Source organism: Macrobrachium rosenbergii, chromosome 24 (assembly GCF_040412425.1).
Source record: "Macrobrachium rosenbergii isolate ZJJX-2024 chromosome 24, ASM4041242v1, whole genome shotgun sequence".
Taxonomy (NCBI): domain Eukaryota; kingdom Metazoa; phylum Arthropoda; class Malacostraca; order Decapoda; family Palaemonidae; genus Macrobrachium; species Macrobrachium rosenbergii.
This window is the reverse complement of record NC_089764.1, coordinates 6,347,754-6,364,508: the sequence shown is the minus strand read 5'-3', so window position 1 is coordinate 6,364,508 and position 16,755 is coordinate 6,347,754.

Sequence of the window (16,755 nt, the reverse complement as noted above, 5' to 3'; positions counted from 1 at the left end):
TCTTAGCTAAAATAAAGCACAATTCCATACAAATCTAAAAGCCTTTATACATTCGTGTGAATACTCATTTGGTGAGTGTCATGGTACCTTGCTGAGGTGGTGGTACTGTGCCCGGTGTGGCACTAGTGTCATGAAGGCCTAGTGGCTCTGTTATATATAATTTAAATTTGCCATGCAAGTAATTGCACTAAAGGAAAGTCAAAGACTTGAAGTGGCAGAAGGTCTAGCAGTTGGCACTCTGCATTGGTCAGAGTGTGATATTTAGTCGAGAGCTAGTCACGTAAACAGTTAGTTGTTAGAAGGCTTAAATATAAATTACAAATGATTAAAGTTAGAAGAGAAAAGTATGTTACACATTGACAGAGAGTGAGAGTAAAGAAGTAACATAGCATCCTACTGTGGTTGGCTGCCAAGATACTCAATTAAAGTGGGGCACTGTGCTAGATTGTCATTAGTGCCAGGAGAACTCAGTGGCTCCCTCAGGCTACCTGGATGTTCTAAGCCTCTGACCTTTCTTCCTTGATCCACTTTTAGGTTAATTGTTTGATGTTGTAGGAGGAATCAGTGAAACCGAGCCCAAGGAAGGCTTTGGAGTGCCACCTGCTCTGGCTGCTGCGTGCAGCTGAAGCAGGGACAGTGCCAACAATTTCTGCCATCCCCCATCACAGATCCTTGATGTATGCAACCAGCTGAGATATGGAAGAATTTTCCATCAGAATCTTATCTTCAGAGGACTGGTAAAGAGAGGAATAAGTCTTTGGTGGAATGAGAGGCTTGCAGGTTATGATGACCAACTCAGGCACGGGTTGTGAGGCTACAGTAGAGGGTGAACTTCTGCTGTGGCCAGGAGAATCCAGAGGGGATCCTTGTAAACTTTGGGTTAGCTCTCTTACTGACACTGGTAGCTGGGCCAAGCTGGGAGAAGAGAGGTGATCCGGTCTGGGATGTCCTGAAGGAAGATCTATGGCGTGCTCTGGCACTGGCACTAAGGCAGGACCAGGGACAGGAATTAAACTTGGAATTGGCTCAACATTCGGGACAGATGGAACGTGGCACTGCTCAGGGTGCCCAAGTGGCACTGGCAGGGAATTTGAGGTAATTTTGGGATCTCCTGAAGGGATATCTATGTGGTGTGCTCTGGTACTGGCACTAAGGCTGGACCTGGCACATGAATTAAATTTAGTAATGGCTCAGTGTTCAGGACAGATGGAGCATGGTACTATTCAGGTCACTTAGGTGGCACGTGCAGTGTTCTAAGGCAGGTCCCTGAGGACGATTTGTGCCTAATGAAGACTGTGAAGGGTTAGGACTGCTGGGTTGTCTTGAGTTAGGTGGGGACAGAGAGTCCTGCCCCAGGATGAGACCATAGCCTTCAGGGAGGTAACTGGCTACTACAAGTGTGCAGATCTTGGTTCTGTGGGCCTGGTGACCTCAGCCAAATTGTATGGAGAATCAATTTGACATTATTCTTGCTTCCTATGGTGATGCAGTTGTCTCTCAATTTTATTCCCATAGGTGACCTTGTCTTCCTATCAGGGAGATTTGTGTGCCAGAGTCTTCAAATGCCTTGACCTGGCATGTTGGGTAGTTACCTCGAGGAGGCCACAAATATAGGACCCTTGGCTGGAGGGCTTAATGATGGATGATTAGTAACAACTGGGGCAATGGCGGGTGTAGCTGCTTTGTTAGGGCAATCCTTCCAGAGGACGGAGTGCTCATGACCTTGGAGGCAATACAATAGATTTTGCTGAAATCCTTTAGCTGGGTAAGACTGATGATGTTGCTTGGGTTGATCAGGGGGACGCATTGCAGTGGCCCTCCCTTTAGATTTGCACTGGGATTCCAAGTGCCCCTTCCTTTTGCAATAAGTGCATATAGGAGTGTAGAAAAGGCTCCATTCTTTGGTTGGGCTGGCACTGAGGTGTGACTAGGAGTTATCTTTTGATTCAGGGAACTGGTGGAAGGATGATAGGTTTCCCAATCTTCTGCTAGGCTGCAGCATTCAGCGGGTGTCTGGGGATGTTTCTCACATAGGAAGGTGGCTAGAGAACTTGGAGCATAATGAAAGAAATCCTCCAGCTGCATGCGCACTAGCAGTTCTTAAACGTTGCGATGTCGAGGGCTTCCAGCCAATACTTGACAGCTCAAGTCTTATCACATGCTCAATCTGTCCATGTTTGACCTGCTTCCTTTGGTTGGCTGTGCCAACAATGTCTCCAATGTTCAGGAGTGATTTTGTAGCCTTTGATGACTGCCTTTCTGACCTCTTCAAGGTCACCCTGATCACTAGCATCTAAGGAGCGAAAAACAGCCAGGCCCTTTCCACCGATGTGTTTTCTAAGGAGCAGGGAGATCTCTGCTTCTGTAGGAGAGAAGTTCCTGTAGATGTGTTCCATTTGGTCTAACCAAACTTCTGGCTCATCTTCATTTCACTGCAGGATCACCGAGGTGATACTCAGGAGGTTGGAATAAGTCATGGAAGGTGGTGGAGTAGCTGGCTGTGATTAGGCCAAGGCTGGTGCATTAGCATGCCGAGCTTGTTCCAGTTGGATCTTCTTGTCCTTCAGAGTTAGCTCATGCTGCCTCTGTTTCTTCTCCTTTGTTTCTCTCTCCATCCTCTCTTCTTCTCTCTGCTTCCTTCCTCTCTACTTCTTTCAACTTTCTCTCCCTCTCCTCCTTTGCTTCTTTTCTTTTCTTTTTCTGCTCTCTGCTTTTTGTCCCTCTGGAGTAGGGCATCTAGCTGTTCCTGTACCCTTTGGCGAGCTCTCTTCCCATGAAACCTGCCTCCTTCCCCTTATCCATGAAGGCTTTGAAATTTTCCACTATGGTGCTGGTGGGTTTGGGCATGTTGAACTGGTCTTGGGACGGAGCAAGCGAGGTGTGGATTAGGGGGGTTGTTAGCCATGCAAGCAGTTGCACAGAATGGAAATGGCACTCTGCTTGGCAGAATGTGATTATGCAATGGTGTGGACCAATGGGCAGCACCACTAGTAAATGAAAGAGTACTTGTGGTAGGCTACTCAGAAACTGGAGTGCCCCTTTTGTGAGGTGGTACTGTTACTGAGGTGAAATCGTTCCAGAGAATTAGTATGGGGTTCTGCAGGGTGGAAATAGATGGCACTTGGCTGGATGCTAATTGCAGTAATTTGGTGGAGGGCCTATGAATACTGTGCAGTGCTCCCTAGTAAAAGGGGTGGCACTGGGAACGTTCCTTGGAGCCAGTAGGTGTCACTCAAGGCCCAAATGAGGTTACCTGAAAATGCAAGTAAGGTGAAGGACACACTGTTGGCACTTGGTACCGAGGGGAACAGGAGCAGATTGTGTTATAATAAACATTAGTGATGCTGACACTTAAGGTGCCAGGGGTCTGGAGTGCCAGGTACATGGCATTCATGGTGTGGATAGGCGTGGAAACCTGTCACAAAATTGGCTAGAAGCACAAAATCAGCAGCACTCAATGTGCAGTGAAACCACTTGGCCAGTTATGCAACAGCACACTGGTGAGAATACTCAAAGGGTTAATTTGTGATAACACGACCCAAGTTACATAAATGCTGTAGACTTGGAGCAGCACGCAATGTGCGGTGAGATCAAGAGGTAAGTTAGGTGGAGTACAAGAAAGTTTTTTGCGATAACAGGTACTTAACGTAGACAGCAATGTGCAAGATAACGATCTCTCATTTGCCGAGTGCAAAGGTTATGGGTTCCAAAAAATGGAATTCAGTATATGTGGTTCTGAAGAATGTAAATGAGACACTGGGACAATGGTACACTGGTGTGAGCGAGTTCAGTGACTGGTTTTGTGGCACTTAGGAGTGCAGGCTTGTTCTGGAGAATCGAGTAAAATTGCGCTCTTGATGTCAAATATTTGAAGAGATTGGCCGTGGATGGTACTACGGAAATAAAAAGGGTGTGAACATTGTATTTAATGAAGTATAAGAGTGAATGAGATTGCGAGAATCCCGTAGTTATTGTTAGCAGACCAGACTTCCCATATTGATTGCTTATACTTGTAAATTAGGTTTGTATTGTCAAAGCAAGTGGTAAAGTGATTGTTTGTAAATACAATAATTACAATATAAAGTGTTTATACTGGTAATGTTACAAGTAAGTTAATGTTTAAAGTCTTATATCAGACACACTGAAGGTATCATGAATGAATGATTACACTTGTTAAATAGTGGATTCTTATTCAAGAATTTCCACGGTCAGCAAACAGTTACAATACTATCATAAATTACTGATAGTTATGTAAGAAAATGGCTTGCATATGAAGGAAAAGAAGTTAAAATGTCTGTGTACAATAGTACGGTGATCATTTGTGTGAGAACAGAACAAGCTAAAACCGTGGGATTGCTGATGACAGCTGACAGGTACACGAGAAGTCAGTAGGTGCGTCTCGTGCTCCCACTATCAAAACAAACATGAACTTTTCTCTGTTTACGTGTTACAAAATGAACTATGCCTCTGTTTGCTTGAATGAATTTATGCACGAGCATATGCAAACTTACTAACATTTAAAATATAAAAATTATAATTTGCAGTGACTAGGATATTCAAAATTTTACCTTAATTTTCCTACAAGCAAAGTTAGATTTCAATGCAAACGTTATGGTGGTGGCAGGGCCTCTGCGCACCACTCTGGCTGCCCAAAAATGTTGCATTGGAAACGGAGTAGTTGCCAGATACGACCTTCCTAGCTGAGCGGTTTCGAAAATCTCCGTTATAAAAATGGTGGGAAACTTTGCGTTTTTCTCTCGAATTGTCACTGTTCACTTTCTGGCTAAATTCCTGACTAGCTAAGTCATGCAATTTGCCAACTGACTAATCTCCCTAACTGGCAACGCTCTACCTGAGCGGGTTGGATAGAATTCCTACCTTCACCCAGTCGATTTCCATGAATGCATGCAGTATAAATTCTGGAATTTACAATTCCTAGTCACAGATTTACGAATATCAAATGTAAACGAATGCTTAAGTTGTACAACTGCTGTCCAACTGTATGCCCATAGAATGAAAATGGATTTACATTCAGGAATCGATTCAGTCCTGCAACTTTAGCTTAGCATATGCAAGATCTGGCTAATTCGTTGCAATGTTTCGAAAAACTAGAACTTAGGAAGCTGCAAGAAAAGATCTCATTGCAAATGTTGCTATTTGTTACAAGTGTTGATTGGATTTCAAGTTCTAACTTTCGAAGTTAACACATCTACCAGGGAACCAACACTTTGTGCAAGAAATAAATGCTAGGAGAATTATGACTCAAGTAAATGGAAGGACCCAAGATTGAAATTCTAGGTCTAAGTTAACTGACTATATTTACATAAATCAGAAGATTAATTACAAAGAACCGTAAATGCTGGCTCTTGCCATCTCTCAAGTGAAATGTTACGAGATTAAATAACGAGAGTGCCACACAATTAATAATGAGACATAAATAAAATCAGCTTGAAGGTTTGATTGATGGACATAGGGGTACAGAGGATATAGATGTTCTACAGTGTCTCAGACACCCCTTCTGTAATGCATGCAGAAAGGAACATGATCACTGGGTGAGCCGAAACAGTTTAATTATTACATGGGAATGCTGAAGGCTCAAGATGTAACGTCAAGATATGTTCAGTAATTACCGAAAAAATTCAAGGTCTAGCACAATGTAAGGGGAAAATGAAAAAGAAATTGTATAAGAGTAATAGATAATTGACTGAACTGTCTCCACTGCACATTACCTTTATTCCTTAAGCAAAGCTCCTTGGTTGCAGAATAAAATGACTCTCAGACAAGTGGGACCTTCTGTATGTGGCACCTTAAGGTAGCACTCGTGGGGGTAAGGTGATCGGCCAGGCAAAGAGATCGAGTGAGAGCTCGAAGGTCACGCCAACAGTATGTTACAGGGACTGTACTCAGTCTGCTTCTCCCTGCTAACACTGGTGTCAGCTTTAGACCTCACTTCCTTGCCGGTGTTCATAGCCCCAAGAAATTCAGGTGTCCTGGCTGAGGAGGGCGATTCCTGTTTAATCATGCTGTAGGCTATCCGTGTGGGCACCACGAAGGAGACGGTTTCTGTGTAGGAAAAGTCTTCGGCCAAATGAAAGTCATAAAATAGATTAAGTTAAACACTTTGGAGAGGTTTAGTGTGGGAAAGTACTGACCCTGGCTCATTTAATGGGCAAAACTTAATTTTACAGGAGCCACTCCTTAAACGCTCCCTGTTTCTCTGTGTGTTTCTCTATAAATTAGCATAGAGGGCTGCGAAGAAGTGAATACGTCTAGCAGTACGTATAACTTCATTAAGAATGTTCTTATTTATGATAATTGTATCTTCAAATTTTACTCGTACTGATTTACGCCTGAATCACGATAAGTAACTCTGATAGAAGCCAGGTTAGAGATTACTGCTGTATCTCCTCTTTAACGACACACACACACACACACTCACACACACACGCACACACACACACACACAAACATATATATATATATATATATATATATATATATATATATATATATATATATATATATATATATATATATATATATATATATATATATATATATATATATATATATATATATATATATATATATATATATCCTGATCACTACAATATCTGTTTTCTAGTCACAATCGCAATCTGTGTCCCCATACGGCTCACTTCGTCCCAGAAGTTTCGGTCAGTTACATTTGTTGCAAGAATGGAAAACTGGAAATATCGAATAAAATGGGATATAGGAAATAAGACTAACGACAGATAACTTTTTCTTGCAGAAAAACCACTGCCAAGAAACACACGATCGAAAGCCTCAAAGAAACAAGAACGATACGAAGATTGCGGATCTTTGGACGTCTTCCTAAATTTAGACAGGTCACGCAAGCTCGCTGCTCCAATAACGGCAGCGTTCGAACAAAAGACTATCGGGCTGACGATTCTAAACGATTGCCGTTGATAATAAGTTAATTAGTACCAAGAAAATGACTGAGGGGTACCGAATAGTTCATAATTAAATGGTCATTTTTTAATTTATCGGCAGATTCAGTATCCCTTCCAGTCTCCGTATCTTTATTTGTAGCATTTGTCGTTCGAAGAACGAAGTTAAAAACGTTGGTTATCTTAGTAATGGAACATGTGACCATCATTAGAGGTCGTACTTCATGGGTACATGACCCTAGAACATCCATCGAGCAAATCGTGGGGCAAAGAACCTCCCTGCCAAAATAACTTGCTGACGAACGGATGGGTAGCAACTTTGATTGCATCCCACAAACGGGAATAAAGCGAATAGTAAAACAATAATCAAAATACCTTGAAAGTTGTCTAAATATCAGTAGCAATCGGTAAATTTCAATACAACAGGCAATAATGTGACTGTCTCAAAATGGAGTGATTTGGCTTGCAACAGCTTGAAATCTTCAATAGAATCACGTAAAATGAAATCATAGTTATCTGAAACACTTTTCATTTTTGGAAATATGGCCTTTTATTCTCTTTTTAGGAAAGCTTTAGATCAAAGTTTGATATTCTCTTAAGGTCAGTTTGGACGCCAGCTTCACTGCCGACTTTTGTTTTTACTGCTTTTCTGGAAATGTGAAAAAAAAAAAAAATGTACTGGCTGTACAATGGGCCATTTTGGATTTGTTGCCCGAAAGTGATGCATGACTGGAATATGATGGAAAGAAAAAAAAATTGTGCATAAATCATAATCTATTGAGACATATCCCTAGTGATTCCTTACGAATTTTGTCATTTATATGACCACGAAAATATGTCATAATTATTTTGAGTCAGATACCAAGGGCAAAGGTAATCATTAGACATTTGTCTCTTATTACTTTTGGCAAGAAATACATAAAATATTACGATTTCACGAATTAGAGTGTCAATTATTATTTAAGCCCTATTGTTCATTTTTTGGAAGATGAATAATAATTATAACCAAAAAAACGAAAAGGGTTTGTTTAATTCACTAAATTCGCTTGTACAGCGGAGGATCAATAAGCTTCTGCAAGACAGAGAACAACATCTGAGAGGCTACAAAGAAGGCCTCCTTTCCTCGAAGCAAAACCAAAACATTATTTGCTTCTCCGAACAGGAAACCCGATACAGTTCTTAGGGGCGGCCACGCCTTTCATGGCGCTCTTTAGAAAAAGCTCGTGCGGAAGCAGAAACTTGCTTTTCCCTCTCGGATATTCTGGTATGTTATTAAATGCTGCGCTTTCGAGGTAAGATTTCAATGAACAAAGTTAATGGCTTTATCATGAGTGCTTTATTTATGGATGTCTAAATCGCACATGTCCATATAATAAAACACACACACGCACACACACGCATATATATATATATATATATATATATATATATATATATATATATATATATATATATATATATATATATATATATATATATATGTGTGTGTGTGTGTGTGTGTGTGTGTGTGTGTGAGTGTGTATTATTAACAATAATAGTATTTGGAATTTAATTCTCTGTCATGGATTTATTCCATAAAAGAAACAAAAATATGAACGAATTACATTTAAAATCATACACTTATCTAAAAATTTAAAGAGAATTATTGATGAGTAAAAACGAAGAAGATAAATACTTCCATTTGCTGAATATATTTCAAGGGTACAGAAGAGTTAGTGCATAAAAGCCTTAACAATATATTTGCATTTTACTCTGGTAATATTTAGAAAAGTATGCCCTGATTTTATTATAAATTTTGATGACACGCATACAATTTTATCAACGTTCATACAATTGAAATATAATAGTAATATATCCTTTGTTGTATACATTCGTATATACTCGTGCATCTGTGCGTACTCTTATGCTCGTGGTCTCATGATTCGGACATATGCCGTATCGACAAAAGTTCACGGGTCTGTTGACTTAAAATGTAAATTAGAACGAATGAGGAATGCCACGAAGGAAAGTCAAAAGGCCTGGCAAGTTATACATATACACACAATATATATATATATATATATATATATATATATATATATATATATATATATATATATATATATATATATATATATATATATATATATATATATATATATATATATATATAAAAAATAAGAAGGCCCATAAAACACTATTTAAACGTTGAAACCATATATTTCAGGCACTTGTTTCTGTGCCCTGTTCACTGGTAGAATATGGACAGGTGAAAGTTACAATGGTATATATACAAAAACATGAAGGTGTGGCCTTAGGCCCGATGTTAAGGAGGTGGCGTTTCTTAAGAAGGAGGAGATTGACCAAATTCCTAGTGGTTTTTGGCCTCATTAGCTCCCGTTTGGCGATGGATCTGGCGGTCGCGTTTCTTGGGTCATCTTCTTCAAAAGGGGTCCGAGGATTAAGGTGTTAATGGCGTCCGATTTCCAATGTCCTCCTGACAGGTTCATATTGTTGGTTTGATTGATGATAGCAGATTCCAGCGTCTTTCTTTTGTACGACAGCTACTCTTGAAAACCAACTCCGCCCCACTCCAGTTAATGACATGCCCTGTATTTCTAATATGTAGGAAAATTCCGAACTCTCCGAAGCGTAACGTACTGATCTTTTGTGCTCTGTTATTCTTTGCGAGAGCGATCTACCTGTCTCGCCTACATAGATGTCATGACAATTACTACACGGTATCTTGTAAACTCCGGCTTCTTCCCTTTGTTATTTAAGTATACGTTAACGGCGAACTCCCGATGGATTTGGGATAATGGAAAATGAAAGGATTATTAGAACTGAGTTGCTCGGTGGCCTTTTTGGATGTTTTCATCATATGGAAGTTTTATTTTGTTGTTGAAATCTATTTGTCTGTTGTGAGTGGGACCTCTGTAGTATATTTTATTTGCTTTATTAATAGCCCTCTCGATAATGTGTGGTGGATAGAGCAGTTGCGTTAGGTGTTGGCGGATCGTGTTAAATTCTTGATCCAGGTACTCATTTGAACATATCCTAAGTCCTCTGAGGAATAGGTTGCACCCTACCATGATTTTTACGGAGACGTCGTGGTAGCTTAAGAAATGAATGTAGGAGACAGCGAAGGTGGGTTTTCTATATACTGTAAATGCATACCTGTTCTGTTTTCTTATGATCAGTACATCTAGGAACGGCAGTTTCCGTCCTTTTCCCATTCTGTTTTAAATTTTATGGTCGGAACTAGCGAATTTAGCCTATTAAAAAATTCATTAAAGTCCCCCCAGCTATTGTCCCAGAAAGTAAAGATATCATCTACGTATCTAAGCCAGATCATATTATGGGGTTTGATAGACGACAAAAGTTCTGTTTCGAAATATTCCATGTACAAGTTTGCTAGAAGGGGTGATAGGGGACTTCCCATGCTACAGCCAAATTTTTGTTTGTAAAAATTACCATTGAAAGAAAACACGTTGTTAGTTACACAGAGGTTGATAAGTTTTAAAGTTTTATCTATGCCAAGAGGAAAATGGTCTTCATATGGTTGTAACTTCCTCTCTAAGAAAAACAACACGTCGGCAATCGGGACTTTAGTAAATAATGAATCGACATCTAGACTGAGCAGTTTGATGTTGTTTGAGGGGATGTTTAAACTATTAATTTTTTGTATGAAATCTTCTGCATGTTCGACGTGGGAGGATGAAAAGGTTCCTAGAAAGGGTGATAACAAATCTGCGAGCCATTTTGATAATTTGTACATGAAAGAGCCCCTGCTAGATATTATGGGGCGTAAAGGAATCCCATCTTTATGTGTTTTCGGAGGGCGTAAAAATAGGGGAGAGAGGGGTTGATTACCTTGAATGTCTCTAGTAATTCTATGTCTTTTTATTGCCCCTATGGTTCTAGCTGATTTGTTAAGCTGAGCAGCAATATTTGTTGTGGGATCTTTCGTTAATTTGTCGTAGGTCTCCGCATCGTTTAGAAGTTCTTGAACTTTATTGATGTATGTCTCCTTGCCTAACAGAACTATTTTCCGTCTTTGTCAGATTTTGTGATGATGATATCCCCTTTTTCTTAAGCTAACTAATGCATTTTGGAATCTTTTCGGGAGCGAATTTTTTGTTGTTATTTTGCTCCAAGACATTTAGCAAAATGCCTTTGAGACATGCCTCTTTCTTGTCATAGTTGTTTTTTTGCAAAATGTTTATCAAAAGCAACTAGAAATTAAGATTACTCTCAGGACCAGGTTTTAGAGCGAATGAAACTCCAAGATTTAAAACGGTCTGTTCTTCTGCAGTGAGGGGATGGTTAGAGAGATTCAGCACATTATTGGGAAGGCCAAGATTATTCCATACGCTGTTCCTAATCAGTCTTTAATTTGTAGCACAAATTTCTGGAGTGGACTCACTGTTTTCAATAGCACCTGATAGCACAAAATATGAAAGATATCTGTACATACCATCATCCCTGCACATGAGGCGAAGTGACGTGGCTAGGTCACTTATTTTTCTTCTAATCACATAGATGTCTTGGTGTGTGGCTTGTATTCTGTCTTGGAGGAATGTGGGATGGAGTCCGCAATGGGTCTGACGCCGATGTCCAACGCAAGAAACCGTACATTTTGGGAGAAACTTGTTCCTGTAGGCATTCTTGTAGAAAATTTCTCTGATTCTTCCTCTTGTGTAACCCATGTACTAGCCGTTCGTACCGTCTGAAGATGTGCTTGACAGCTGGGTTGAAGGAAAACTGGCGTAAACTGTGATGTTCCATAATGGGCAAAAATGAATGTCTTTTCCTGTAATACTACAGTGTAATATGAAAATAAGAAGGCCCATAAAACACTATTTAAACGTTGAAACCATATATTTCGGGCACTTGTTTCTGTGCCCTGTTCACTGGTAGAATATGGACAGGTGGAAAGTTACAATGGTATATATACAAAACATGAAGGTGTGGCCTTAGGCCTCCGATGTTAAGGAGGTGGCGTTTCTTAAGAAGGAGGAGATTGACCAAATTCCCTAGTGGTTTTTGGCCTCATTAGCTCCCGTTTGGCGATGGATCTGGCGGTCGCGTTTCTTGGGTCATCTTCTTCAAAAGGGGTCCGAGGATTAAGGTGTCAATGGTGTCCGATTTCCAATGTCCTCCTGACAGGTTCATATTGTTGGTTTGATTGATGATAGCAGATTCCAGCGTCTTTCTCTTTTGTACGGACAGCTACTCTTGAAAACCAACTCCGCCCCACTCCAGTTAATGACATGCCCTGTATTTCTAATATGTAGGAAAATTCCCGAACTCTCCGGAGCGTAACGTACTGATCTTTTGTGCTCTGTTATTCTTTAAGCGAGCGATCTACCTATATCGCCTACATAGATGTCATGACAATTACTACACGGTATCTTGTAAACTCCGGCTTCTTCCCTTTTGTTATTTAAGTATACGTTAACGAGCGAACTCGATGGATTTGGGATAATGGAAAATGAAGGGATTATTAGAACTGAGTTGCTCGGTGGCCTTTTGGATGTTTTCATCGTATGGAAGTTTTATTTTGTTGTTGAAATCTATTTGTCTGTTGTGAGTGGGACCTCTGTAGTATATTTTATTTGCTTTATTAATAGCCCTCTCGATAATGTGTGGTGGATAGAGCAGTTGCGTTAGGTGTTGAAGCGGATCATGTTAAATTCTTGATCCAGGTACTTATTTGAACATATCCTAAGTCCTCTGAGGAATAGGTTGCACCTACCATGATTTTACGGAGACGTCGTGGTAGCTAAGAAATGAATGTAGGAGACAGCGAAGGTGGGTTTTCTATATACTGTAAATGCATACCTGTTCTGTTTTCTTATGATCAGTACATCTAGGAACGGCAGTTTTCCGTCCTTTTCCCATTCTATCTAGCAGGGCTCTTTTTCATGTACAAATTATCAAAATGGCTCGTTTTGTTATCACCATTTCTAGAACCTTTTCATCCTCCCACGTCAAACATGCAGAAGATTTCATACAAAAATTTAATAGTTTAAACATCCCCTCAAACAACATCAAACTGCTCAGTCTAGACGTCGATTCATTATTTACAAAAGTCCTGATTGCCGACGTGTTGTTTTTTTCTTAGAGAGGAAGTTACAACCATATGAAGACCATTTTCCTCTTGGCATAGATAAAACTTTAAAACTTATCAACCTCTGTGTAACTAACAACGTGTTTTTTCTTTCAATGGTAATTTTACAAACAAAAATTTGGTTGTAGCATGGAAGTCCCCTATCACCCCTTCTAGCAAACTTGTACATGGAATATTTCAAAACAGAACTTTTGTTGTCTATCAAACCCCGTAATATGATCTGGTTTAGATACGCAGATGATATCTTTACTTTCTGGGACAATAGCTGGGGGGGACTTTAATGAATTTTTAATAGGCTTAATTCGCTAGTTCCGACCATAAAATTTAAAACGGAATGGGAAAAGGACGGAAAACTGCCGTTCCTAGATGTACTGATCATAAGAAAACAGAACAGATATGCATTTACAGTATATAGAAAACCCACCTTCGCTGTCTCCTACATTTCATTTCTTAAGCTACCACGACGTCTCCGTAAAAATCATGGTAGGGTGCAACCTATTCCTCAGAGACTTAGGATATGTTCAAATGAGTACCTGGATCAAGAATTTAACACGATCCGCCAACACCTAACGCAACTGCTCTATCCACCACACATTATCGAGAGGGCTATTAATAAAGCAAATAAAATATACTACAGAGGTCCCACTCACAACAGACAAATAGATTTCAACAACAAAATAAAACTTCCATACGATGAAAACATCCAAAAGGCCACTGAGCAACTCAGTTCTAATAATCCCTTCATTTTCCATTATCCCAAATCCATCGGAGTTCGCTCGTTAACGTATACTTAAATAACAAAAGGGAAGAAGCCGGAGTTTACAAGACACCGTGTAGTAATTGTCATGACATCTATGTAGGCGAGACAGGTAGATCGCTCGCAAAGAATAACAGAGCACAAAAGATCAGTACGTTACGCTTCGGAGAGTTCGTGAATTTTCCTACATATTAGAAATACAGGGCATGTCATTAACTGGAGTGGGGCGGAGTTGGTTTTCAAGAGTAGCTGTCCGTACAAAAGAAAGACGCTGGAATCTGCTATCATCAATCAAACCAACAATATGAACCTGTCAGGAGGACATTGGAAATCGGACGCCATTGACACCTTAATCCTCGGACCCCTTTTTGAAGAAGATGACCCAAGAAACGCGACCGCCAGATCCATCGCCAAACGGAGCTAATGAGGCCAAAAACCACTAGGGAATTTGGTCAATCTCCTCCTTCTTAAGAAACGCCACCTCCTTAACATCGGAGGCCTAAGGCCACACCTTCATGTTTTTGTATATATACCATTGTAACTTTCCACCTGTCCATATTCTACCAGTGAACAGGGGCACAGAAACAAGTGCCCGAAATATATGGTTTCAACGTTTAAATAGTGTTTTATGGGCCTTCTTATTTTCATATTACACTGTAGTATTACAGGAAAAACATTCTTATATATATATATACACACACATTCATACAAACTGTTGAATTAATAATTACTTCCACGCCTATTCATGGTTGAAGGTTCCTTGAATTATTTTCTTTATTTCCTGATTTCGACAGCAGAGAAGCAACAGACAGTGGTTTTAAAACCAAATATAATTTTAGCCCAATTGTTAAAACACTTGAACGAAAAAAGAAATTCATTCGGTAAAACAAAGATTAATTGAATTGAGGCAACCATAAGAAATTTGTCTTCTGTAATATTAATAATTTGCTATTTTAACTTTTTCCACAACAACCCTTTGCCAAAGAAAATATGAAATCATTTGCACACAAAACCAGTGGTTCCTATTTCATACATATTCAGGGAAATATATATATATATATATATATATATATATATATATATATATATATATATATATATATATATATATATTATATATATATATATATATATATATATATATATATATATATATATATATATATATATATATATATATATATATATATATATATATATATATATATATATATATATATATATATATATATATATATATATATGCTATGACCAACCAACCAGCTGTAAGTCATTCTAAATGACAACTGATAAACTCTCTCTCTCTCTCTCTCTCTCTGACTTCTTTAAAGCTCTCTTCTACTCCTAATATCCTCTATTCTCTCTTCCTCCCCATCTCACTGTTTTCCTTTCCTGTTAAGATAATTGCTTGAATTACGTTGCCCAGGATTTTTGACATTTTATATTACACCCCTTCTCAAACCCTATTCCTGTTGGGTCAGAACACTATGGATTAGTCACAATTATCTGTCATTTTCGGTTATTTTTACATGTCACCCCCTTCCCACTCCCATCCCATTTGGTGCCAGTGATGTCTTACCTCCACAGTATTCTTTTCCAGATAGTAAGTCATATGCATACCGAAATGAGGTATGATAAATTTGTAGAGTTTATTTAGTTACTAAGTCTATAGGCAGAACCAGCCTCGTTTCAGGGAAGCCCTTCCCACCCCCACCCCTCTGGTGCCCTTTGGTGCTAGTGAAGTCTTATCCTGACACTATTCTCTGGTAGACATCAAACTCTCTGGTAGACATGAAAGGCGCCTCACACTGAGGGACCTAGGGCAACCTTGAACGAATTGTAAGGTCTGTAAGGTAAGGTCTGTAAAGTCAGATAGTAAGTCACGTGTATACCAAGTGTGGTTGAAATTGCTCAACGCATTTCAGAGTTATGCTGGAACATATATACACACACATTACATACATACATCCATTATATATATATATATATATATATATATATATATATATATATATATATATATATATATATATATATATATATATATATATATATATATATATATGATATATACTATATATATATATATATATATATATATATATATATATATATATATATATAATAAATTATATATATATATATATATATATATATATATATATATATATATATATATATATATATATATATATATATGCAACAAATGAAACTTTACATCCGCAACATAACAGAGAGAGAAATAAAATTAATTTCAATTGTTTTAATTACTAAAACTGTGAGTTCATTTGCCCCTTCATAAACTCACTCCCTCATTTCCAGAATGGTTGAGCCTTAATCCTTCTCTCTTTTCAAATGACTGCCTAAGGCCTTGTTTCCTGGTGGCCTTCAAAGATGCCTTCTTGAAGACATCAGACAATAGGCAAGGGAGGAGCCATAAAAAGAGAAAGTTGCCACTGCACTGCCCGGGCACATGATAAACAGTCCTGGAGTTCTGACTGAATATCATGTGCTTGATGTAGAAAATGTGACGAAGATTGACCTTTTGAGCCATCTATCTGAATGTCCAGGCATAATCCCCAAGGTTATTAATAGACGGTGCAACCGCAGTCGTGAGAGAGAAGCGCTCTGAACTCCACCAAAAACAGATGTCCTTACCTTTGCCTGCCCCTTGAACCCTCCATGTGTTCTACTCCGAGGTTCAAAGCAATATACTTTTGTGGTGGCTTCCCCCTATCCATCCTCCAGCGTCTGCGCCCTTTTGAATGAGGACGTTGTTATCTTGACAAAGGTAACATATCAGAATAAGGGTTCTTAGTCAGTCACAATTGCTGTCATTTCTCTGTCTGATTTATTTTCTGTTTCCATTGCATGATCACCTTCAGTAATTTGTGTTGGGGCATCAAGTGTTAACGTAATTATGCATTTAGAGTTGAACTGAGTTATTTGGCAAC